Below are 24,848 nucleotides of genomic sequence, written 5' to 3'. Positions count from 1 at the left end.
TTTGTCTTTAAAATTCATTTTAAAAAATAGGATCAACAAGTTTTAAAGTAAAAAAGAGTCTGATTAAGATTGAGACAGACACAGATCATAATCATCAGATGGGCACTTCATTTTGACATGCAAATGATCTAAAGGACGATAAGCCTAAATATTACAATATACAATGGGTTTGAGTGAAACCCAAACAAATAGGAACAACTACGCTACTCGATTTCACAGCCTGATAATTGATCAGGAATTAGAAATTGAAAAATGGAAATCAGTTCCATAACTAATTTTCTTTTTCTTTCTTTTTCTTCTCCCCTCCCCGTGTACTGCTTCCTAAATGATGATATTACATTTATGTTATTGAGCATCAAGATCAGTGAATTACTGATCCAATACTTGCTCCGATATCTGGTTTTCTGTTTGTGGAATAACAAAGTGATCAACTATTTTAACAGTATTTAGTGGGTCCAACTGAGAAGTGGCCGCTCGCCATTTGCTAGGAAACTGCCGATGGTGACTCAACTGCTGCAGCTGCTTTGGTTCCGCATCCCAATTAGAATCCAGCTTCCATTCCTTTGGGATCTGAAGATCACACGGAATCAGAAATATTAATATTCCCATTTCTTACTAGAATGATCTGATCTAAATACGCATCATGCAGTTTCACAATCAGTAACATCACAATCCTAGATACAGACTACACAGGATGATGGTTTAACTGCCTATATTCCCAATCTTGAGGTGCATCCTTACCGTGCCGTGCATAGATGTGCAAAAGCAAGAATCATTTCTCACTTGCGTTATCTTTCATTATCAAAAAGCTAGAATTTTTAACTTATTGGAACAGAAAATACCACTATATCGCCATAATATTATTTTTAGTAGCAAAGATAAAAAGAAAACTGTAGCCAATGAAATACCTTATCAACTGCAAGCGTATACACTTCAAGATCACCATTCTTATTGATGTGGAATCGAGTGAAGGACTTATAATTAGCAATTCGAAGTGAAGAAAATGCTTCATCAAAGTGTATGTGAAGCCAGTTAATGCAGATGTACAAGTAACTTCCAAAAACCAAAGAAACAACTGGCGTTGAGAAGACCCAGAAGTAGAGGAAGACAGCAGCATAATAAATGATAGCACCCCCTCTTGACAGTGACTCAATCCCATTCTTGCAAATATTACTCCGTGTAACTGCCATTACCTGATATTTTCTGCCATGAATACCGTACACTAAAAATTAAAAAATAGTATCGTACTTTATAACAATTATAACCTTGTTACCTCAGGAACGTCAAATGCAGACATGAGATATTTGATGCATGCTGGATAAAGCCCAAATGTCCATTGTTCTATTCGAGATCGAAGGCCAGTAGGATCTGGAAAGTGCTCACTCTCTACTGATCGGTACCACTGATATAAAGTGTGATAGCCTGGAAAAAATATCAATATATCGAGCTCAAAAAACCACATTACTCAAATAATTTCCAGGACACAAGACTTGTAATTCAAGAAATAAGCATTAATAGTTTTATAGTTGTAAAAATTATCAAATAATTAAAGCTAAATCAAACACGCAACATAGTAATAACTGAGAATTCCTCAGATGTGATTTCAACCAGCTATCTTCATCAGCAGAGACATGCTATCCATTAAGTGCATTACTCAGATGACTAGCAAAACACGCAACATGGCAACAGAAACTAGAAATGCAGCCCTTCTTCAGATTTATACAGGACCACAAATAGTAGGAAAACCCTGATTATAGAAGAAAATTTTAACTTGACCTGAAGTTGCTAGAAGATTATGTCTGATACACGTCTCAACACCCAATTCCAAAAGCAACATAAGAATTAGAGCTGCAGCCAGATGCGAGGAAACATGAAGAATTCCAATAATTGCCCGTTTCTTTCGAGACATTTTGGGTGGGACAAATGCGATTGCCACTATTAGCAATACCACAACACCTGCCAATGATACACAAGAGTGTTCCAGCACGTACATAAAAGAATTCCACACAGTGCCAAAGAAACTCCACAAGTGACCAGAAAAATTATCATCTTGCAGGATGTGGCCAAGCTTACACTAGAAATGAAGGGGAGAAAACTCGGTCAACCATCAGCAAAAAGATATATGAACCTTTTTATGTAACAAAATAACATAACCCTTTGGTTAACTATGCAAAACAGTAACAATACCATCCAATTTAAGGTCTTAGGAAGGTGCAAGCTAATTTTCACATGAAAGGAAGAGAAATGAAATGCATCCTTATTTCCAACCCAACCCACTGGGTCCAAAATTGATGCTGGCATGGACGAAAGGAGGAATTCAAAAATGTAATTCAACCTAATTGTAGTCACTGAGGTCCGAACAAACCCAACAAAGTAATTAGCATGGAATAGAAAACATGCTTACCCTGGGGAACATAGAGAAGCTCAACAAAAAGTATATAATGCCACCAATGAAATCAAATTGCCAGTTCTTCTTTCGAAACTTCAAAATATTTCCCAATGCAATCTGTCAAACATGATCAAGAAGCAATAGCACTAAGAAATTGAAGGATATATATAAATTATAAAGATCATATTAAAATGAAATCCAAATTTTACCCTGCTTGAATCTTCTAGAGAAGGATAAGCTGCCTTGGTATCATATTTTGTTCCACAAAATTCTTTGAAATTAGCAAAGACATGAGTAGGATGTAAAAATGCACCACCACATCCATTTACAAGTAAATGTTGCACGTAAACCGGCCCTTCTGATGGAACATATGAATGACGCATATAATGATGCACATCCCCAGCTATTCGAAGTTTGCACCTTCCTTTCAAATAATCACATATCAGGTGTGAGACATTCTTTCCGGAAACATCATTCCAGTACCAATCGAGCAGCCAATTTGGTTCATGTGTCATAATGATTACTGAGTCATTTTCTCCAACCTGGATCGAAGATGATGAGAAATAAGTACCATCAGACAACAGAAGAGAAGGACAATAGGCCATCACAGAAATTAGCCTACAAAATTAGAAACCGCTGTTTCAAACTCCAGATCAACTAAGACTTAATATCATATCAGAACAGAGAAAGCAGTGAAGTGAGAAAACCCAACAATCATTTACAGCAGCTACAAAGTTATTTGGTGGAACAAAATTGGTTACTCCACACAGTGAGAATAGCTCTTTAAGCATGAAAACAATAATAACAGTAGGGATGCGATCTTTAGCAGTACATTCTGCAACTTATATCAAGTTGTTGACAGAAATGTGCAAAAAATAAATCATGCTAAAAAATCAATGATTGTATCACTCAGGCGTTACATGTCTTCATTGAGGTTCTACAAGAACGAGTAAAGCCTGAAAAGTCAGAAACACAGTGGAACAGCACTACGGCCTACTTGCCATACATAAAGTTTCTAGAAAAGAAGATGAAATAATTGTCTACCATTAAAAAATTTGATACCAGATCTTGTTTAATTAAATTGTGTTGGTGAGCATTCTTTATTATACAGACAATTATAAGCACTGGTCCAAGCAAATTGACATTAAAAGAAAAGGCTTAAACACATAGATAGCACAGAGATCAACAGTAGTAACACCATCGAAAGTCATGAAACCGTCGATTTTTTTGTCATGATGATGATGCAATTGTGAGTAAGTACACACTCATATGAAGGCTAATGTCTTTAGACCCTGTGTTTGATGGATTTAAGCATGAAGAACAAATTCAGACAAGCTTTTAGGATATGGAAAATCCAAACACACTGTAGCACAGAATTTCCTCCCAGGTTCAGCAAAATAAAGTGTGCATATATATCACCACAATCTAGAAAAATAACTGCAGAACTCTTCCCAAAATTTTCACCTGATTTAATGAGAGCATGAATCATTTTTGTCTAACCTGAGTACCCAACACAATTAAGAGTATCTGTACCACCACATAAATTGGGACTTCTAATACAGTTATATGCAGCATGCTAAAAATCATAACAAGCATCCATGGGCATAACACCATAGAAACATACAATATGGTGAAAGAGGATAAGGAAAGCACACCAAGAGACTTGTTTGCTTGCGTAATTTAGCTGCCGAATATATCAATATGGTGAAAAAAGATAAAGAAGAAAGTACCTTCTCCTTTATTAGTTCCGCAAAGAATTTGAACTGGTACACATCAATATCATTGTGGAGTGCTAAATCAAGACCAAAAACCCACCATCGCTTTGGGAGTTGCAAAGCAAAGTAGCTCTTCTTTTGGGGCATAAACCACCCACCCAACCAGCTCTTATGACAAATGTACCTCATGAAAGTATGAAGTCCATCAAACCAATCTGTAAAGTTAGAAAAAGCTTATCAAGCCAACCGGTTATGAGAAAGCTGATAAGAACCCAGAGAGTCTAACAAGGAAACACGTAACACCTGATTAAGTACATCAGAAAATAATAAGAATAAATATCAAAATAATTTGCAAGAGCAAGACCATTTTTTAAACATGAAAAAAGAATCTAATGGGAGGTTCATTGTAAAAACGAGAACCAACCGTGGTTTCCAGGAATGACAAAACACTGAGGTCCATCATACTGCTTCAGTCCAGACACCCCAACTGGTAGCTCAGGCTTGTTCACAGCTATATGCTCTTGTTTATACCAAGGAGGGGGCTGTAGAGCATATTCAAAAGGACAAAACAGACGCCTCTCATAAGTGAATGCTGATGGATTAGGATATCTAGAAGAAAACCATAAGTTGTTAGTTAAAAAAGTACATAAGTGTTAGGAAAGAAGCAAAAAATAATTCGATAACCCACACACAAATGCATGCAGAAAAATGATAATTGCATATGCCCTCAACTGTGTCATGGGCTAATTACCCAATAGTCACACGACTACCTCATACTGCACGAGATCAGAGGTTCCAATTCCAGGGAAACCCAAAAGTTCCCATGAACCCAATGGGAACCCGAAAAGGAAAATGCCCTCAACTGTAAACAAGTAACAATAGATTATTTACAAATTGTTGTGCAAATGAGCAAAACAATCCAGTGAAAGCAAGGTATCTATATAAATGAAGTACAAAAATTTCACAGAAACCCACACTGAGTCTTCACATTTTAGAAACAGAGTTTAAATTACGGAAGCTATATGCACATTAATAGCCTGCAGCACCCAATACAAATCCCAATGAGCTCATACTGATGAAAGAGGTTAACATGAAAGTACTCTCTAAAGAGTAGCAATATCTATGACAAGGCCAAGACAACAATGTACAAAAGAATGACCATCAATGCAGGCAGAAGCAGATTAAAAGTGGACGTCAATCAAGTAGGAAGGTAGTGTCTGGAAAACAATGCCATGCATTATAGTAAAGCTGAACCCAACAGTAACAGCATTACTTTTCCAACAGGCAGTGAGAAAGATTACACCGATAAAATTGAAATCTGAAACAAAATTCAAACGTCTTACCTTGAGATTGGAATCTAAAATACAATTGAATTCCAAACAGCAGACCAGTAATTATCTTTGCTTTACTGGTCAATCATGAGAAATCAAATTACAGAGCACTAAACCTAACTTAGGGCTTTCCATAATAAGAAAAATTTAAACCCAGTAACAATTTTTTTTAAACTAGTAAACCATATTAACTTCTAAATTACTTTTCCAGACCCCCAACATAGTCAACCAACCTTAAGATATTCATCAGAAGTTTGGCCTATCAAAGGTTCAAATTCACCACACTTATGAATGACAAAAAATTATTAAAGGTGCTTTAGTTAACAAATAGTCAAATACAAGGACTCAATCAAGCAGTGGGACTTTTGACAATTAAGTCAATAATAATCTGACCATGTCATTTTATAGGCAATAGATGTCACACATGCATGAAATATGATCAAACTTACGCAAGATCCCCTCCTATAAGGAGAAAGTTTCCACGCGGTAGTGACAGTGCAGAATCACCTCCAGTAGGCTGAAGGCAAGGCTGGGCAAGTAGTCGAGCAACAGTGTAAGATGAGTTCCCACCATCACCAGTATCAGCCATAAAGTCAAACCATAGATCTTCTTTCTCACTAAAATGATCATATAAAAGATCTCCCTGTTGTGCTCCATCTTCAACTTTGCTCATTGCTGCCTGACGATGAAGGCAAGGAAAGACAGAAGTCACTAAATCATCAATAGAAGTAGAAGAATGATAAACATGAAAAAAAACATAGATTGAACCATTATTCAAAAAAAAAAAAAAAAAAATTAAGAACTTATCCACATGCAAAGTTCCTGTTAACAAAAAATTCAAAATATCTAACACAAGCCCTTTAGATTATTCTGCCATGTGAGTTAACAGAAATAAAAGAAGTTATTTCAGATGTAAAATTAGAAATTGAAAGTAAATTGAAAGAAAGTCAATAAAAAAAGTGAATTTCACGATTAAATTACAAATAGGCTTCCCACATGACAATTCCAAAAAAAAAAAAAAAAAAAAAAAAAAACATAAACATCATCTTTCCTGAAAATACTAAAGCGACTGCACTTGACCTTAAGGTAGTTTTATGGAAACATAGCTGGGCAATGGCCTTTTTCATCTCTTCAAAAAAAAAAAAAAAAAAATCAAATCCTAGAGAATTAACATTTCCTTCATTTAGTGACAATCAAAGGCAACTAAACCACAACTTCTGCAGTAAGTTGTGATAGTATTGGCCAAAGAACAACTCCTTCTGTAAATATTTGAAATATTTTGTTGAGTTACTCAGAGAGAGATGCAACTTATCTAAGGAAGTATAACTAAAGAAACACAAGTTATTAAATGAATATAGCATGCAGTCTGGACCTATACCTGCATCATCCGCATGTCAAAGCGACCAACAAACACAGTTACTGATACCAGGAGATCAAATAATGTCTTGAATAAATCAGCAGATGTTCTGTCAACAAATAACCACTAGCAACATGAGGACGAGCATTATAAAGTCCATGGGAACTCTTCATTACTACAACAGAAGAGAGAGAGAGAGAGAGAGAGAGAGAGCATATTAGGGAGAAATGATAAATATATACCCTGAATACCAAGGAACCATATCCAAAAACTCGGGCTTCATTTGCTTTTTCTTCAACTTTTCATACTCTTGAACTGACAATGGGTGAGAAAGAGCCCACCTGTTGATTGCAAGAAGTCAATTGGAAGAGGAGCTAAACATAAGAAGAGTTGCCAAAAACAAAGTACATGTAACACAATCAAGTAATGGAATAGAAACTCAAAAAATAAGAAGCCATATAAAAAAGATATCCAAGGAGATTACTATAGTAGAATAACCAAAAAATTCTTACTTTCTTTTTTACGCTGTTTTGTTAAAAGAATAGAAAATTATTTAGAAAAAAGATCAGTGGAACAAGGAACCAACCCCTTCCCCTGCATACTTGACCAAATAGATAACCCAGGAAACCACCGAGGAGAAGGTTTTGCATATTGAGTGAGCATACTTAATCAAACGATCAAAATTACACGAAGCTAGCTAGAGTCTTAGGTAGCAAGGCTCTCAAATGGTTACTCATGAGTATATGACAACACCAATTCAAATAAATAGAGAGTTCTTTATCTGTAAAAGAAAAGGAATGCAGATAATAGCAGTGGCACATCAACCCTCAAACTATAGTGTCTTGTCCTACACCTTAGCTGAACAAATAAAGAAATGAAAAATGAAAAGCTACTGATGGTACTAATTCAAGCCATTCCTATAACTTCATAGCGTTCAACATCACCAATGTGAAGATGGATCAAGAGCATGTCCAACTATTATGTGACCAAAAGTTAAATCTAGCACAATATTTTTGAATTCCCTTCCATACCAAGAAACAAAATCATTCCCCTAAATCAAATCACAGAATCACCACTCACCCTGTTGACCTTTCTACAACATAATTGGCAATGTAAAGCCCAATGAAAGTTGCCCATAGCGAGTAAATAGGAGAGATTTCATCTGATGAACCCACACATTCATTTCCACTACAACCTAACTGCAAATCATAAAACAATACCAGAAAACACAGAACATTAAGGACCAGAAAAGAGCTCAAAGTGCTACAGTACATGTTCAAACAGAATTTGTAATAGCAAATAGGCTTACCTCACCATATATGACCCACTTGGACAAAAGCGGATAATCACTTGCAGAACCAACTGGAGCAAACCAAGATGAACAGAACTGATCTTTTAATTCATTCATGCGGACAAGGTTTGCAAGCCAGGTATTATTTCTCTCTTCTTTCTTCCAAAAAGAAAACCAACTAGAATTTCTTCTTGGAAGTGGTTTATTTCTCAAGATAGCACGGTTACCACAGTGGCTATAAAATACACAGCAGGCTATGCTGAGAACCTAATAAAAGATAAAGGTATGAGAACAATGATCAGATCGTTAAAGGTAATACCACATGTTGCATAATATTCAAAGCTTTAAGACTTACTGCACAATTTTGGAGAATGGTCAAGATCTCAGGCCTCTTTCCAGCAACACGAGAAACAAGACCAACGTACCATAATCCAAGAAAAATAATGTGGAAGACAAGCAGAAATAAAATTGAAGATAAATATATTGTCAAATACAAAGATAAATTCATCCTCAAATCTACTCCCATTGATTGAAAACTGGGGAGATGATACAGAGCTGCAACTAAAATCCAAGCTATGTACCTGCAAAAGTCAATGTTCAAAAAATTATTAGTACCGATTGGCTCATTTTAGTAATATATGTCACATTAACAAAAGTGTATAAACAAGGAAGAAGACTTTAGTATAGAAGACTTACCACCGGCTGAAATTTGAATAACTGGGTTTGATAGTCTTCTCTAAAAATGGTGAAGAAAAGAAATAGAAGAAACCAAGTAGGCAAGCATACATAGACCACCATTTAACATTATTGTCCAGCTTTTCTATTAGAGTGTGCATGTTATCTGAAGAAATAAAGAACAGGCAACCCACAGCCACAGCAATGATGGCATGACGTGAATGCTCATGTGGGTAAGGATAAGTATGTGTCAAAATCGTCCTCACCCTCTCCATTCTGAGGCTATCAAGTAACCTATCAGAACCCATCGAACAATCTTGCAACAGTTCACTCTTACAACAATTAATTCAAAATTTTCGTAAATAAACCAGAATTTGCAAGCGCCAAAACCACCTCCAAGACAAGCTCCAGGATCCTGATCAAACAGTTCCAAACAATACAAGTGTTGAGAACTGCTGAAACTTTGTGATAGTTAGTGAAATACACAGAACTTTAATAAGCACAACAATTGAAAATTCATCGACGACTTATATTCCTACTCCGCGGTCATTCAATTTCCCGGACACCACCGCTGGAACTTCTCAAAAGAAACAACGATAGAAATACCTCTGTTTGGATACCGAGACAGCAAGACGACATAAAAAAACAAAAAAAAAAAGTAAACGTAATGTTTTTATTTTCAATTAAACCCCAAATCCTAGCATCCAAACAGAGCATTAGGGTTTTCTTCAAATACATCACATGACATAACCGCAAGCAAAAGCAAAAAAAGAAAAAAAAAAAATCTCCTATAGAATTGCTGGAACAAAGCATATTCAAAATAAACATGATTGACGAACTGTTGAAAAAGAGATAGAGATAGAGAGAGGGTGAAATGGGCAAATACCTGATAGAGATAAAGCGGAGGCGAAAGCAGAGAAAATGGACAGAAAGAGAAAGAGTGCATGTGGAAGCAAATAAAATGAAAGGAAAGGAGAGTTAGCTTAAACCGACTTGGCATCTGAGAATGTCTGACTCGTACATAACCATGGCATATTCTCTTTACTTGCAGAGGTTTTTTTTTATTTATTTATTATTTATTATTTCCTAACTATTTTTGCTGATTAATGAGTAACAATTGTGATTAAGCTTTAATTTATTTTATTAATGTTATTATTAATGAAAAGCTAAAACCCACATTATTGTTGACCGTTGGATTTGAAATGTGGACTGGTTTTTGAATTTGATTGGTTTGTGGTTGGGGCTTTTCGTCAACGTCTCGTGCACTTACCCTATCTGTATCGTTGCACAAGAAAAACGCGCTCGCTTTGCTTGAGAAAACCCTTTTTTTATTCTATATCGTATTAAACTTCTATTCTTCCATTCCTAATCTTTTCATTTTGCTCAACTCACTTAAACTTATATAGACTTTATTATTCAAAGACATTGAAAAATTTAATCTCAACATTTTTTATAAAAATTAGATATTAATAAGAAAAATCATTAATCACGTTTTAAAAATTTATAAATTAGTATGATTTATGAATCTAATTTATGTATTATTATTCTTTTTTAGGTTTACATATATTTAAGGAATTAAAAATTAGAAAGTTGAATTCATTTTGATGTACATGATGTTTGGGATAATTTTACTTAAGGATTAAATTCATTAATATCCTTCGATAGAATTAAATTAAATTGATTATACATATTTTTTCTAAATGGAACCATTAAGTATTATTGATGTTAATGTATTAAAATGGACAGTACTATATGTTTTGGAATGATTGCTTGGGCGGGCCTTGGCCCATGAGCTACAATTCTTTTAAAACTCTTCCGTCTATAACCCAATTTACCGATAAAAAATATCGCCATTGCTGCTCCTTTTTACCGGATTCGCTTCAAGGGCACTGATACTGTGATACATGGCACGAATCGTGCTGGGATCGGATGAATAAAAAAGTCTTACGGGACCACTAATTGCACCAACATCTAGACAAAAAATAATTGGGCTTTTTAGATTTTTTTTAGCTTTGGGTACCCCTGTCCCTATCATCTTCTATACATCTATCAAGAACTCTCCTGCATCGTTGTTGGTTCTGTAAATTCTGCAAATTGAAAAAAATAAAAAATAAAAAATAAAAAATATAGGCGAGAAACTATTATGGAACAAACTCTTCTATTCTTTAAAAAAAAAAAAAAAAAAGAAACAGATGAGAAATGATAATACTAAGCAAACCCAATGTAATTTAAGAACTTTCGAAGGGATTTGAGCGATACAGAAATAGATAATAAGATAGATAGGAGAGAGCTTACAATTATGAACTTGTTATAAATTCGTTAATCTGGGGTTTCAAAACAGACAATTTGAGGAAACCTCAAACTGCAGTATTTCAAGTTTGTATTTCATAAACCCTTGCGTCTTCTCCTTCCATAAACCGCCGTCAACCTTCAGCAGGACTAGAAATCAAAGATGGCCTGCCATGCGATATGTAACTCATAGAAAACGACATTATCTAACGGCGGTACCGTCGGAATCACTGCAATCAGAAAGAGGTGCGGTGGAAGTGAGACCAGAAAGTGGAGATGCGACTTCCTCAGGAGCTCACATAGAAGGAAAACTACGTTTTTACTAGAATGTCCCTATTGTTAACTTCGTTATTTTATGTCTTTAACAAACTATGTGGCCCACTCTATTAATTTATTGATCCGATACAGCACGATTCGAGCTATGGATCATTATCCTGCAAGAAGGGAAATATGGTAATTGTGATAAAAGAATATCGCCATTGCTGCTCCTGTGTACCGGATTCAAGAAATATGGTAACTAACTGTGATTGGGGTTGGGACGGTTGTAAGGAAACTGAGACTTAAGCGGCTAATTGTATAATTTCCTTATATAAAATTTTAAACTAGCATATCTCTTAGTATCTTTAATTTATATTAACAATACCAATTTAGGATTTTTTCAATTATGAAGGTGGTATATTGATTAGTTTCCCTATATTGTTTATAGGCTTAGCCCATAAATAGGGTCACTGCTTACTAGTACTGCATATTGGCGTCTCTGCTGTTGTGCGGATCATCTGCTCATACAAGTTCGTGTTCTACCTTGTTCATTATGTCTTTTTTTTGCTCATTGGTTTTGTGGGTTAAATTTTCTGGAGAAAAGAATCTTCTTTAAGAACAGTTAGTGTTTGTATACTGTGTACATAGATAAATTTGGCATGTCAATAAGTGGGCATTTATTTTTGTGATAACCCCAATTATACACCAGGTTCTGATTTATGATGATCAAGCTTTTTTTATTTTTTTTATTTTTTGATTCCTAGTTCCAACTGATTCCAAGCAAGGACTCGAAGGAGATTCAATCTGACTTCGGAGGAGATTTGAGTCTAAATTTACAAATATGAAATACTGCAAGAACGAATTCGAGCCTGTAACCTCGAGGTTGGCTTTTGGGGTCTCCAATTTCCGTTTGTATCTATCAAGGTTCAGGATATCATTCTTTATCAAAAAGGTAGTGTACATTGAAAATACAGGAAAGAAAGGAGAACGCTTCGTTATGCTATTGTTATGTTTTTCTGTGGGAAAAAAACTTAAATGATATTGCTGAGTAATTGGTTGAAATCTATACCGTTCCAACATTCCATGGGAATCTGCTAATTGTACTAATATTCTTCTTTCATTGTTCTAAACAAACTAGCAAAATGACCTCAAGATGTGCCGCGTGGATGAGTTGCCGAATGATATTCTTCTCTGCATCCTATCTTCCTTGACAATGAAAGATGCAGCTATGGCCGCTCTTGTTTCAAGAAGGTGGAGGAACTTGTACACAATTCTGTAACTTTGACATAAAAATAAGCGTGGATATGATAGTTTTACGCAATACATGGTAAGTAAACTCCGCAAGAAGATTCCTGAATTTGTAAACTGGGTGGATAGAGTCTTGAGGCGACATAAGTACGGTTCAGACATTAATCAATTTCGAATTTGTTGCTATTTGAATAAAGAGGCGACTTGTGACATTGATTGGTGGATTTCTTTTGCTTTGGAAAGAAGAGTTAAGATCCTTGAGCTTGACTTTTCTGATGGTCTTCGAGAATATAATGTGTCGTATGACCTCCACACTTTTCCATCCTCAAAACTTACAGAGGCCAATGTGTAGTCTGTGAAACATCTGGCTTTAAGTGCATTCATTGTGCTTTCTCCAGGTTTTGAAAGTTTGAGATCTCTCATTAGCCTCTCAATGGACAGTGTGGATCTCACTGATGCCGTAGTTTGTAACTTCTTGGTGAATTGTAATCTCCTTGAGAACTTACTCTTTCGCAGTTGCTGGAATTTGGTGAATTTGAAAGTTGTTGGATCTGACCTACAGTTGAAGCAGTTGGAGATACATAAATATTGTCGTTTGAAAAGTATAGAAATTTCTGCAAAACATCTAGTAGCTTTTAAATATTATGGACCTAAGACAAGCTTTTCTCTTAATAGCATCCCATGTCTCAATGAGATGTGGTTTGGCATCTGGTATGAAACAACATCATGTGCTCTTAGTAATTATGTGAGCATCTTTCCCAATCTTGAGATCCTTTTCTTGCACCGCGAAAGATCATGGGCAAGTTAAATCAACATTTAAAATATTTTCATTATCCACCTTGTTTTCCAGTCCTAATTTTGGATGTTATTGCTTTCTACTTGGATTTACAGGCTAAGACGAGTTCTGTGACATTTCCCAAGTTACCTAATCTTAAGTTGCTAGTGTTGTCGCTAATGTGGAATACAATGGTTGCATTGTATTCCCTTCTCTCCTAAAAGCTTGTCCATTCATGCAGAAATTTGAATTGCATGCGAGTGTTTGCTTCACATTGATTGAACCTATGAAAAATATAAGCTGTTTGATGTTTGTTCCTCAGTCTGTTTGTTCATTTCATATGTTTTATTTTCTCTGTTTCAGTTAGATCATTATCATGGTAATCGTGTGGATATGTCATCGCGCGATGTAATGATGGCTGCAGAATTTCGGCATGAACACCTTCATGGAAATTGAGCCAAGTGGTTTTCAGGGAAACAAAGTTGACATGGACATTTCTCTGTATCTTGTTAAAATTGCTGTTGCAATGGAGATGTTCACAAATGCAGTACAAGTAAAGTCTTTGAAAGAGTACAGTCCAAAGGTAAAGCAGAGACATGTAGGAGCAATGGAACTAGGACGGGAGCGGATGGCAAGAGAACGTGCCTAGAAGCTTGTTTAGCAGTTAATTAGTCATTATTTATATTATCTTTCATATCCTTTGAAATTTTCGTGATTAAACATTAAAATATATAGCATCAGTTTTAGTTGGATAGGATGATCTTGATTTTGATTTTAATTTTAATTTTTAGTTCAATTATAAAAATAGGTTAATTTTATTTAGGGAAAATTATTATTTAGTCCCTCCGTTTTTACATAATTATCCAACTAATCCCAAGTTTTGCGCAAATATCTAACTAGTCCCACAGGTTTAACTCCGTCTAATTAAAAGGTCCTTCCGTCCGAAAAGTTGATTTTTTTCCATTAATTATAGACTAAAAGACTAAAACACCCCTCCCTAGTTGACGTGGACCATAAGGGAAAATTATTATCTAGTCCCTCAGGTTTTACATAATTATCTAACTAATCCCAAGTTTTGCGCAAATATCTAACTAGTCCCTCAGGTTTAACTCCGTCTAATTGAAAGGTTCTTCCGTCCGAAAAGTTAGTTTTTTTCCATTAATTGAAGACTAAAAGACTAAAAAATATTTATTACTCCTTAAAACCGAAAATATAACAAGTATTTTAGACCAAATTAGACAAATATTTTAGAACAAACTATTTTCTCAAATCTGACAAGTATTATGGAACAAAGACAGTATTAAAAAAATGATAAAAAAATTAATTTGATGTTCTAATTAAATATTATTAAATTTAAGTGAATCCTGAAAGCAAATACCTCTTCAAAAAAGTAAATACCTCATTTTTCTTTTTACCCCAAATTATCATCATAGTTTCTTTTTTAGAAAAAAAGTAATAAACATAATTTTCTATTTTATTCATATTTAATATGCAAATTTTATCAAGAAACATTACTATTATCATTGATAAAATCTAAAAAAAAAAAACAAAGTATTCCATCTATTCATAAATACTTTTAATGTTTTTATGGTAATTAAGTAAGTAAATTTATTCTTATAAATTATAACAAAATATTAATTAATTTTATTACGTAACCTTAAGTAAGAGAGGAGATGTTATATGATTTTGGAAAATTATAAAAATAATTATTAAATTTAATATAAATAAGGATAAAATTGAAAAAAAAAATTAATTACTCATTAATATTCTAAAAAAAAAGATATTTGCGGAGAAAACACCGTGTCACGACCCGTTTCCGTGGGTCGGACCGGCACTAGGGCCCAGGTAAGCTTAAGGCCCCCGAGGCCCGTAGTAAGCCTGAAACACTAGAATCTATTATCTCGGTATAAATTTCAACATTCAGCCCATATGATTATGAAAAATAAACCTCAACATTTTATTAGTTCTCGGCCCAAGTTTATCTTTTACAGCATTCTATAGTTCGGGCCCAGTTTACAATACATCACATTCTAATATGGCTTACAGAATTATTTTGTCTATGTTAATTCACGACTAAATATATGTAAATCCTACAATTGTGGAGTCACTAACTCTTTGGTATACATAGCTTTTTAAACACATAATTACATAGTGAAATAATTATGGAACTAGGAAAATTTCTCTATTGCCCTGCGCCGAAGAAATATAGCCTAAATTGGATTAAAGAAAAACTTACTTCCTAAAAAATCAAACAAGACATGTGAGTTTTCTAAGGAGTAATAATTATTGCACAACACACGCAGTCACACAAATGTGTAAACATATCAATCTAGTCATACGACTAGTTATATGCTCACGCAGTCAGTCACACAAATGGCATGTCACCAGCACTCACAAACAATATCACCTTCAAATAACCACATCACGTGGAAATTAGTCAGTGGAGTCACCGAACCCCCGATGAGCCGTCCTCCCACATGGCTCATCCTCTCACGTGTGCACCAGGGAGCTGATCCCCCATACTGACCGACCGGTCTAATCTTCACTTGACCAGCCCTCTCATTGTTTTTCCATTCTCTCTTTTCTTTTCGATACCAACGGGAGGCAACCCGGTGGTCTCCATCCAATCTAGATCATCAAGCGCTCACAACAGGAGGCCACCCTGTGGGCTGCAATCAAATCTAGATTTTCAGGTGCGCAACAACAAGCGGCCATCCTGTGGTTTCAGAATAAACAGAATTATCAAGTGCACACGGGGGCGCCGATCTCCCATTTACCCGGCTAACAGAAACAGAATCAGGATCCATATAACAGAATCAGAATATAACGGAAATCAGAATCAGGATCCATATAACAGAAACAGTCTCATAAACCCATGGTGACCCACTTCATCCCAATTCCACACAAGCAAAGCACAGCAATATCACAACACAACTAATCAAACATTGCAATCGAATGCAAACATATTAATCAATTAGACATCTAACATCAAATGCAAATAAATAAGTAAATAGTGTTAACAATAAACAATAATAATAAAATAAATAATAATAATGATAAACAATAACAATGAAAATAAATAAATAAATATTGGAATACTTAAATGAATAATAATGAAAATAAATAAATAAATAGAGTACTTTATATTTATTATGTATCAAATTATAGAATTTATTTAAATAAACTTATTAATTATATTGTTAATTAAAACTAATCTAAGTTCTATCGAAATTTCGGCAGCATCTCCCCTAAAAATGGGATTATCTACCTGCTTAAATATCAGCAATATTATATCCATCAACCATTACACACACAGCCCATCCATCGGGCAATCAAACAAATTAATTTCCCTTCCTCCGTCCAAAATAATCACATCAATATTTAATCGTTAATGTCAAGCTTCAACTTATTATATAACATTAAGTAAATAAATAAATAAGCAAATAAGTGAAAAATAGCTATTTGCTTAACCTCCACACATTACTAGTTAAACAATTTAATATAGAACCTTAACAATCATATAAAACTATAGCTTATATATTCAATAATCATCAACTAAATTCGGAGTTTTTCGATACCAAAATTATATATTTCACATTAACTAATCAATCTCATAAATCATCTATAATTTATACATGTCTTTCTTTCTTCATACCATTATTAGAACCGAATTTCTAATCAAACTCACATATATACATACACTTGATAGTTCCAAATTAACTAATTAATAAATTATATTAACCTCGAAGCATGATTCAATCATACTACTAATTGCTCTAAAACTATTCACTTGTCTAAGCCTTAATTTATAACTTCTCCTAACAATATTTATCCAAGTTCCTAAATTAGCTTACATCAATATTATACCCATTGCTTCTTAACAAAATTATATTTGTTTGATTATTCATCCAAATTCAATTTAATTAACTAATATTTACTAAGTTTATAATTTATACCGAAGATAAAGAAATTGGTCTTAGAACGTACCAGTTGAGAATCGGGCGACGATTCCACGATCAGCGCGAAGAGAAGAGCATTCTGTCTCTCGGGTCCTCGCCGGAGTGTCGCCGGCCGGTCACCGAACTGCTGCCGCCGACCGCCGTGCACGGTGGCCGGAAAATCATCCTTTCCCAGAAAATTTGCAACAATCACATCATTCAACTCAAAATTCACCAAGGAGTCCATTTTTGGCGTTAATTTAGTGAGATCGGTTCTTGATTGGCCGGATCGGGTTCGACAGCAGTTTGGTGCCGCCATTAATGGTGGCTTCACCATTTTCCATCAGACGCTTGATTCAACGGCGGCAAAAGGCTCACATGGAGGAGGTGAGACGATCGACACTGCTTCTTCAAGTTGTAGCCACCGCAAACGGCGTGGATCGCCAGTACTGCGCGACACTCGGCCCCAGTCGCGTTCTTCGCGATTCTGGCCTCTTTTCTGCAAAACAACACCACCAACGAACTCCTCTCGTCGAGAAGATGAAGAAAGAAGGTCAGATCGCTGGAGACTGTGATCGGTGGCTGGAGATCGTAGAGAGCAAAGGGAGAGGGTGCTGTCGCGCGCGAGGAAGAAGAAGGAAAAAGAGAGGAAGGAAAAAAAGAAACCAAGTCAGTTTCTAGATCATTCCGGTTCGATTCGAACCGGTTCGGTCCGATTTAGAGATTTGGTCTCAATTTGTTTGGTTTTCGAGTTTTTCACTCGGTTTTCGGATTATTCGTGTGGTTTTCGAAAAATCAGTTTATGTTTCGGGTCTGGTTCAATTTATTTTAATTATTTTAATTAGATTTCATAACATTTCCTCCATTAACTAAATAAAAATAAAAATAAAAATATAGTTAGTAATCATATTTGATTTTTAGGAAAATTAATTTATATATATACATAATAGATTAATTGCTGGACTTTCATTTAATTACTCGAAAATTTAACTGTTCTCGATTCAAAATTTTCGACATTATATTTGGGCTTGGGCCCAATTTGCAAAACTTGAGCTCAAATTAAAATTATTCACTATTTACGGCCCATACCGTCAAAAGTTCAAATTTTTGATTTAATAAAAATTCAAAGGTTTCGAAAATAAAAATTCAGGGTGTTTCACACCGGCTCTAAAATAATAGTTATTTATAGATAAAAAAAGTAATTATTATTGCCACCTATATTATTATAATTTCATAACTTTGAATATGAATATTAATATTTAATGCAAGATTATCTGTGCAAAAGATAAACTAGGTATATCATTATGGCATAGAAGGACCAAAAGGGAAACAAACTAGGTATATCATTATCGCTTCATACTGGTCCACGTCAGCTAGGGAGGGGTGTTTTAGTCTTTTAGTCTTCAATTAACGGAAAAAAACTAACTTTTCGGACGGAATGACCTTTCAATTAAACGGAGTTAAATCTGAGGAACTAGTTAGATATTTGCGCAAAACTTGGGATTAGTTAGATAATTATGTAAAACCTAAGGACTAGATAATAATTTTCTCTTATGGTCCACGTCAGCTAGGGATGGGTATTTTAGTCTTTTAGTCTATAATTAACGGAAAAAAACCAACTTTTCGGACGGAAGGACCTTTTAATTAGATGGAGTTAAACCTGAGGGACTAGTTAGATATTTGTGCAAAACTTGGGATTAGTTGAATAATTATGTAAAAATGGAGGGACTAAATAATAATTTTCCCTTTTATTTAAGAATCAAAGTGATACAAATTAAATTGAATCGCTGATTTATTTTAACTTTAACAAAAAAAAAAATTTCATTTTCAGTTTGGTTTAAAACCGAACCAACTAATAGCACACTCCAATTTAAAATGAGGGTACTTTATATTTTTTTTTTAATTTATTGAAAATCTAATTGCTGAAATAATCCCATGTGTTACGCAACATAACTAGCCTTTATTTTAACTCAACAAAATGGTAAAAATAATCGGTATAGAAAGACTTGATATATCCTCGCTCTACTTCTCCTCCAAACAGAGCCGAAGGTAAAAAAAGATAGTGCACGCCATGGCAGGACATGGATTCCAGCAATTCCCAACATAATAAAAGCACATGCTCGTTTTGGCTAAGCAGGATGGCCATAGCTTCAGCGGCGGTTTAGACCTGGCCCACGTATCATCTAGTGGGAATTTTTGGACCTAACATGAATCAGAATTCCACATGGAAAAGAGAAGAAGAAGAAGGAAAAAGAAATTCTCTCTAATAGTCTTGCTATGATTGATGTATCTCCACTAGGAGAAAATCATACAAGTCTTTCCAAAAAGAAGGAAAATCTTTTGCTTCTTTCAAAGATTCCTTATAGTTATAGATACCCTTGACTTACAAGGATTCCTTTATTTTCCTCCAATGGCTAGGATTGGACAGTCCAATATTGAAATTCATTTTGATATGGTAACAGAGAGTGACTTTAATAAGCATGCCCATTTCCAAGGGTCCAAATGGACTCGGTGTTTAATTGAACTTCCCCAACTTGAGGAACCAACCAGCCACCATTTCCTTCGTTTTCAACCATAATGCAAAATCAGTTGAGGCACGGAACATATACATCTAAGACAAATTGCACATCACTGTCCTATCAATATATCATACTCATTCAATTCCTTTTTTATTCTAAGAAGCTATTTTAGTTTAATTAATTGCTTTTAATTTTTTATTTAAAATATGTTTTTTAACTTGTAAGTTAATAATTAATTTATATAATAAATAGTTAAGTGGGTCTGTAAGTAATTAGGGTAATTTTAGTTTTTTTTTTTTTTTTTGAACACTTGTAAGAATAATATAGTCTTTCACTAGTCAACAATTAATTTTAAAATAAGTAGATGATCAAACCAAATCTCTTTACTTATCATTTTTAATTTATGAGCCAAACCAAATAAATATCTTAATTGTGATTTCTATTTAAAAATAGATTTGATCGACTTAAAAGTTAAATCGAACACCGTTGGAATATTAATTTACTTAATAAAAAAATTAATTATTTCATATTTCAATCATTAATGCTTTATTTTGAAAATCAACTCACACACGAGATACTTTCTTTATTTATAAATATTTTTAGAAATCATATTTTAATTTCGAGAAATAAAATAAATTATCTTGAACTAAACAAGGAATTATTAAATAAAAAGGTATATTTCATAACATTGTACTAGTACTATAAAATTATAATTAGAACTGATAAACAGAGTTATATTTTATTTTTCATAGAGAATTATAAATTAATAAAGACGAGAATGGAGCTTGGAGGAGTTTTGTGGGGTTAGAAAGGTTGTAAGCCTTTCTTTTCTTGGTAAAAAAGGCTTTGAAAAATTAGTGCGCACTGAGACTGAGAGACCAACCCAATCTAACTTTAGCAGTATCTTCAGTTATTTATTGCTGAACCAATCTTCATTAAAATATAAACAATCTTCTGTTGATAATAATGATTTTCCAATATGACGCTAGCTAGCTACGTAGCTTCTTCTTTTGGTATACATCTTTTACCAAAACCATCTATGGTGCCTTTTACGCATTATCCAAGTCACGAGTGACTCCAGACTTTTGGTAACATCTTTCTATATCAGTTGTTCACCTGCAATTCATAGCTTAACACTTTTATCATCAACAAAATATTTGAGAAATTCTAATGATGAGAAATAAATAGATATTTTTCCATTAATTTGGTTCTGAACGAGGAGTTTGAATTTGAGATTTTTAATTTAAAAAAAATGACTCTGGTACTGCTAAATGAAATTCAGGATTGACCTGTTTAGACTGTTATATCTCCACAAAATTCATTGGTAGTACTTTTTTTTTTTTTTTATTCGTTAGGAGATCCAATGAGCTGAATAAAACTGTGAACGTACAATTAGAGAAATAATCCTTCTCTTAGCTTACTAAATTTGTGAAAACTCTTATGATCAAGAGGATTCGAACTCGAGATCTCTCGCTTTCTTTCTTATTTAAGTAACTGTATAAGATAAAAAAGAAAGAAAAAATGTACCAATGTTATATACAGTGCTAAAATACACTGTAGGACCCCACAAATCTTGCCTTTGATATTTATCATAATAACCAACGATCTTTCTAGCAGAGACTTTCTGCGCTAGCTAGCCAGTGAAGCAAACAATGGTAATTCCAATATATAAATATATAAATATTTTTTTGCTTGTATTGTACCATCAGCTTGTATTGCAACCATCGAATGTGAGCTGACAATTAAGTCAAAATAAACATGCATGATTCTTTGAATTTTTGTTACTCAATATATATATACTCACAAGCAAACTTTAAAGGACACAAATTCTATAATCCAGACTGTTCTGCAACTTGCACGTCTATTATTGAATTCATCTACAGTCCATCCAAATATCTTGCATTAACATACATAATTAAAAAAAAAAAAAAAAAAGACCAAGAAGAGAAATGTACCTGCAGCTTGAAGCCAACTATATATATATATATATTAGTAATGTGCTGAATTGCTAATTAAAATGCTTAGAAAGTTATATCCATTAATTTACTGAGAAACAATTCTAATTATTCTTCCACTGGCCTAGATAGCCAGCAAAATGTTCAAGGATGGCCAGATACTTACATGTGTGTTTAGCGTATACATCGCTTTCAGAAGTTGAAAGATACGACATTTACTGGTTAACACACACACACATATATACATAGCACGTGAACTGTGATGCCGTAACAGTGAGTCCAGTTAAAAGTCCAATATTAAGCATCAATAAGCAAATTAGTAATTGGGTTCATACCAGAAAAGTCTTATTCATCTGCTAGTACGTGGGTGCAAGTTTTATTGATGAAGAGCTGCATGTCTGGCTAATTTCTATTTTTGCTTAAGCAATCTCACAAATCAATACAAAATAAAAGAAATTCACTCTCTGTGTGTGTGCATATATATATATATATATAGAGAGAGAGAGAGAGAGAGAGAGAGAAATCATCATATACAATATTATATAGTTGCATGGGGCATGCAAAAATAATATAGAAGGAATATACTAAAATTAAACAATAGTTCCTTTCGACAAGAAGAATCTTTGGGAACATAATCATTAAAAACTTGAAATTCATCAGACCATTACTAATTTCTCAATTTCCATTTTGTAGAATTATTGTTATTTACGGAACGTAATTTAATTTTCACTGCCATTTTCCAACTCTCTAGAGTCTATATAAACCCAAGCAAGGCAATAACTTTCAGCCACCCAAAACCTCTCAACACCTTCTTCTCTTTAGATTTATTCTCTCTTTTGAGTGTTTTAGCTAGATTTTTTTAAATATCTCCATTTACATATTCCAATGGCCAATGCTAAGTTTAACTTCAGTATTGCTTTGATCATTGCTTTGGTTCTGTCACATGGAATCAGTTCCACAGAGCAAAGGGTGTTGAAGGAGATGCGTGAGGCAAGTGTAAGTAGTGGCAGTTTCAACTTCCACCGCAACATTTTAGTGGAACTGGAAGGAGACAGTGACGATTTCCGACCAACAAATCCAGGTCATAGTCCCGGAGCCGGTCATTCAAATGGCCCTAGTAGCGCTAGCATTGCACATTAATCAGTTGAGGATCATAAGTATATAAATTTATAAAGCTTATGGTTTTCAGAAATTATCACCTCCTGCAAAATATAATTTACCTTTCATGGTATAAATAATTACAGATACGTTCTGTTCACAATATAATTATAGGAACGTAGGCTTTATTTTATAATTGGGCTTTATTTCTCACATATATTGATTATGTTTTTAGTTACATATTTCTGTTTATATTTTGTATGTCGTTTTTATATTTTTATGAATAATAAAGCTGGATATGTTATAAGTAGAAATATGATTTTATTAATAATAGCTTTGGTTTTGGTTATTATAACTTTTTATAATAATAATTTTTATATTTTTCAACTGTTCATTAAGTGTTTAATATATTTAATTTTTTCAACTTGTAGTGTCTAATATAATGATTTTACAAAATGAATTTTATAAATTAAATTATTTAATAGATCAGAATTAAAGTTTTTGAGTCCCAGAAATAAATTTATGCATTTCTGGGTGAATCTAGTAGATATGTGAGTTGCCGCTGTTTTATATATTGTTGAACCAAAAAGCCATAGCCCGAATGCAAATGAAATTAATAAATTAGGCCCGCTTGTGATTTGACCCAATTTCTTCACGGCCCAGTCCACCCTCGTCAACAACAATAAACAAGTGGACAACCTTAATTATAAATTTAATTAAGAAATAAAATATCTTGAGCAGTTATAAATAATTAAGGTTGATTTCACATATCATTCTAATGCTATATTGAGCGACGATTGGTGAAATCATCCTAAACGAACGTGTTTGTTTTAATTTAACTAACTAATTAATTTTTTAATCACTGTGTTTGACGTATTCTTGGGCTGCCAATCCAGTCCAACATTCAACACCAACCAATTAAGTTCCAACTTCCAAGTCATTTCGTAGGCCCAAAGTTTGTGTCACATTCTACACGTGCGACGTGTTTCAACTTTCAATATGTAATAAGATTAATTGCTTGACATAGACTGCACGTCTAGAACACAACTTCTGTCTTATTACCTTCCTGTTCCAAGTACTCTTCAAAATCTCCATCGATTAATTCTTATTCACTGTCTATCAAAAAGGCAAGGACATTTTGCTTTTTTGATAAGCTTAAAAATAAAAAAATAAAAAAAAAATGAAAATCAAAAAGCCTTCCTCTCCTTATCTCTCAATTTAAAATTGTAAATCATCAACCATCAATTTACCATTCACAGTAAAATAGATTTTTTAAATTCAATTTTACATGAGATCTTATCCATCGATAAATTTAAAATTATATTAAAATGATTTAATTATTAGTTATTAAATTTAAAACTATACTCTTTTCGTCTAACAACGTGTGTTGTTAAAATTTTTACAAGGGTAATCAATAAAGTAATTAATTTTTTTTAAATTATAATAAAATATTCATTAATTTGAATGAATTACCATTTATTTTATATCATTAATTTGATTAGAGGCGATTTTAGAAAGTCATATAGAAAGTTATGGCAGTCAATATAAACAAATGTAAAATTAAAAAAAAATTCATTGATCACCATAAAAGAACTACTTTAAGATAATATTATATTTATGAACAAAACAAGTATTAAAACGGTTGTAATTACTGTTGATGTATTTAATTAGTGAGTTTAAAATTATAACGGCAGAATCTAAATTTAAATGTCTAATTCAATCATAAATTGCATAAAATTCAGAAATTCTTAATTAAGTTGGTTAGCATTAATGGAGTGCATTCGGATATAGCACTATCAGAATATTCATTTAGTTATTTTGTTACAAATGATAGGATATGATAATATTTTTTTACCCACAGTTAGTTGACATTTTCCTGCCTTTTTACTTAATTTAAGGTGACAGAGTCTTATGACAGAATTGAACACCCTAAATTCAACAAAAATCCAACGTGGAACATCTAACCTTAAAAAATTTCCCTTTTCATGCAGGGACAATTTCTTAAAGGCT

At 33.6% G+C, this 24,848-nt stretch overlaps 1 long non-coding RNA gene, 1 other non-coding gene and 1 pseudogene across 2 annotated transcripts; 1 reads left to right on the top strand and 2 right to left on the bottom strand.

Moving 5' to 3' along the window:
• Positions 1-88: 88 nt before the first annotated feature.
• On the bottom strand, positions 89-9,804 carry LOC105633674 (uncharacterized). The gene is made up of 16 exons (XR_016322591.1): positions 9,645-9,804; positions 8,780-9,173; positions 8,439-8,664; positions 8,102-8,350; positions 7,873-7,991; positions 7,035-7,133; positions 6,814-6,901; positions 5,885-6,114; positions 4,529-4,713; positions 4,120-4,319; positions 2,599-2,931; positions 2,405-2,506; positions 1,777-2,074; positions 1,274-1,422; positions 909-1,193; positions 89-570 (listed from the first exon to the last, which is right to left on the bottom strand). It is a non-coding gene; the product is annotated as an uncharacterized LOC105633674 (transcript).
• Positions 9,805-12,402: 2,598 nt separating this feature from the next.
• Positions 12,403-13,977, top strand: LOC149493436 (F-box/LRR-repeat protein At3g58900-like; annotated as a pseudogene).
• A 1,284-nt stretch (positions 13,978-15,261) lies between these two features.
• Positions 15,262-17,911, bottom strand: LOC110009418 (uncharacterized). Its single transcript, XR_016322589.1, has 2 exons — positions 17,316-17,911; positions 15,262-16,044 (listed from the first exon to the last, which is right to left on the bottom strand). It is a non-coding gene; the product is annotated as an uncharacterized LOC110009418 (long non-coding RNA).
• Positions 17,912-24,848: the final 6,937 nt, after the last annotated feature.

The sequence above is a fragment of the Jatropha curcas genome, chromosome 9, assembly GCF_041381405.1.
Source record: "Jatropha curcas cultivar XTBG-Jc1 chromosome 9, XTBG_Jcur_1.0, whole genome shotgun sequence".
In the NCBI taxonomy this organism is placed as follows: domain Eukaryota; kingdom Viridiplantae; phylum Streptophyta; class Magnoliopsida; order Malpighiales; family Euphorbiaceae; genus Jatropha; species Jatropha curcas.
The sequence above is the reverse complement of the archived record's forward strand: the minus strand, read 5'-3'. Positions and strand labels throughout refer to the sequence as shown.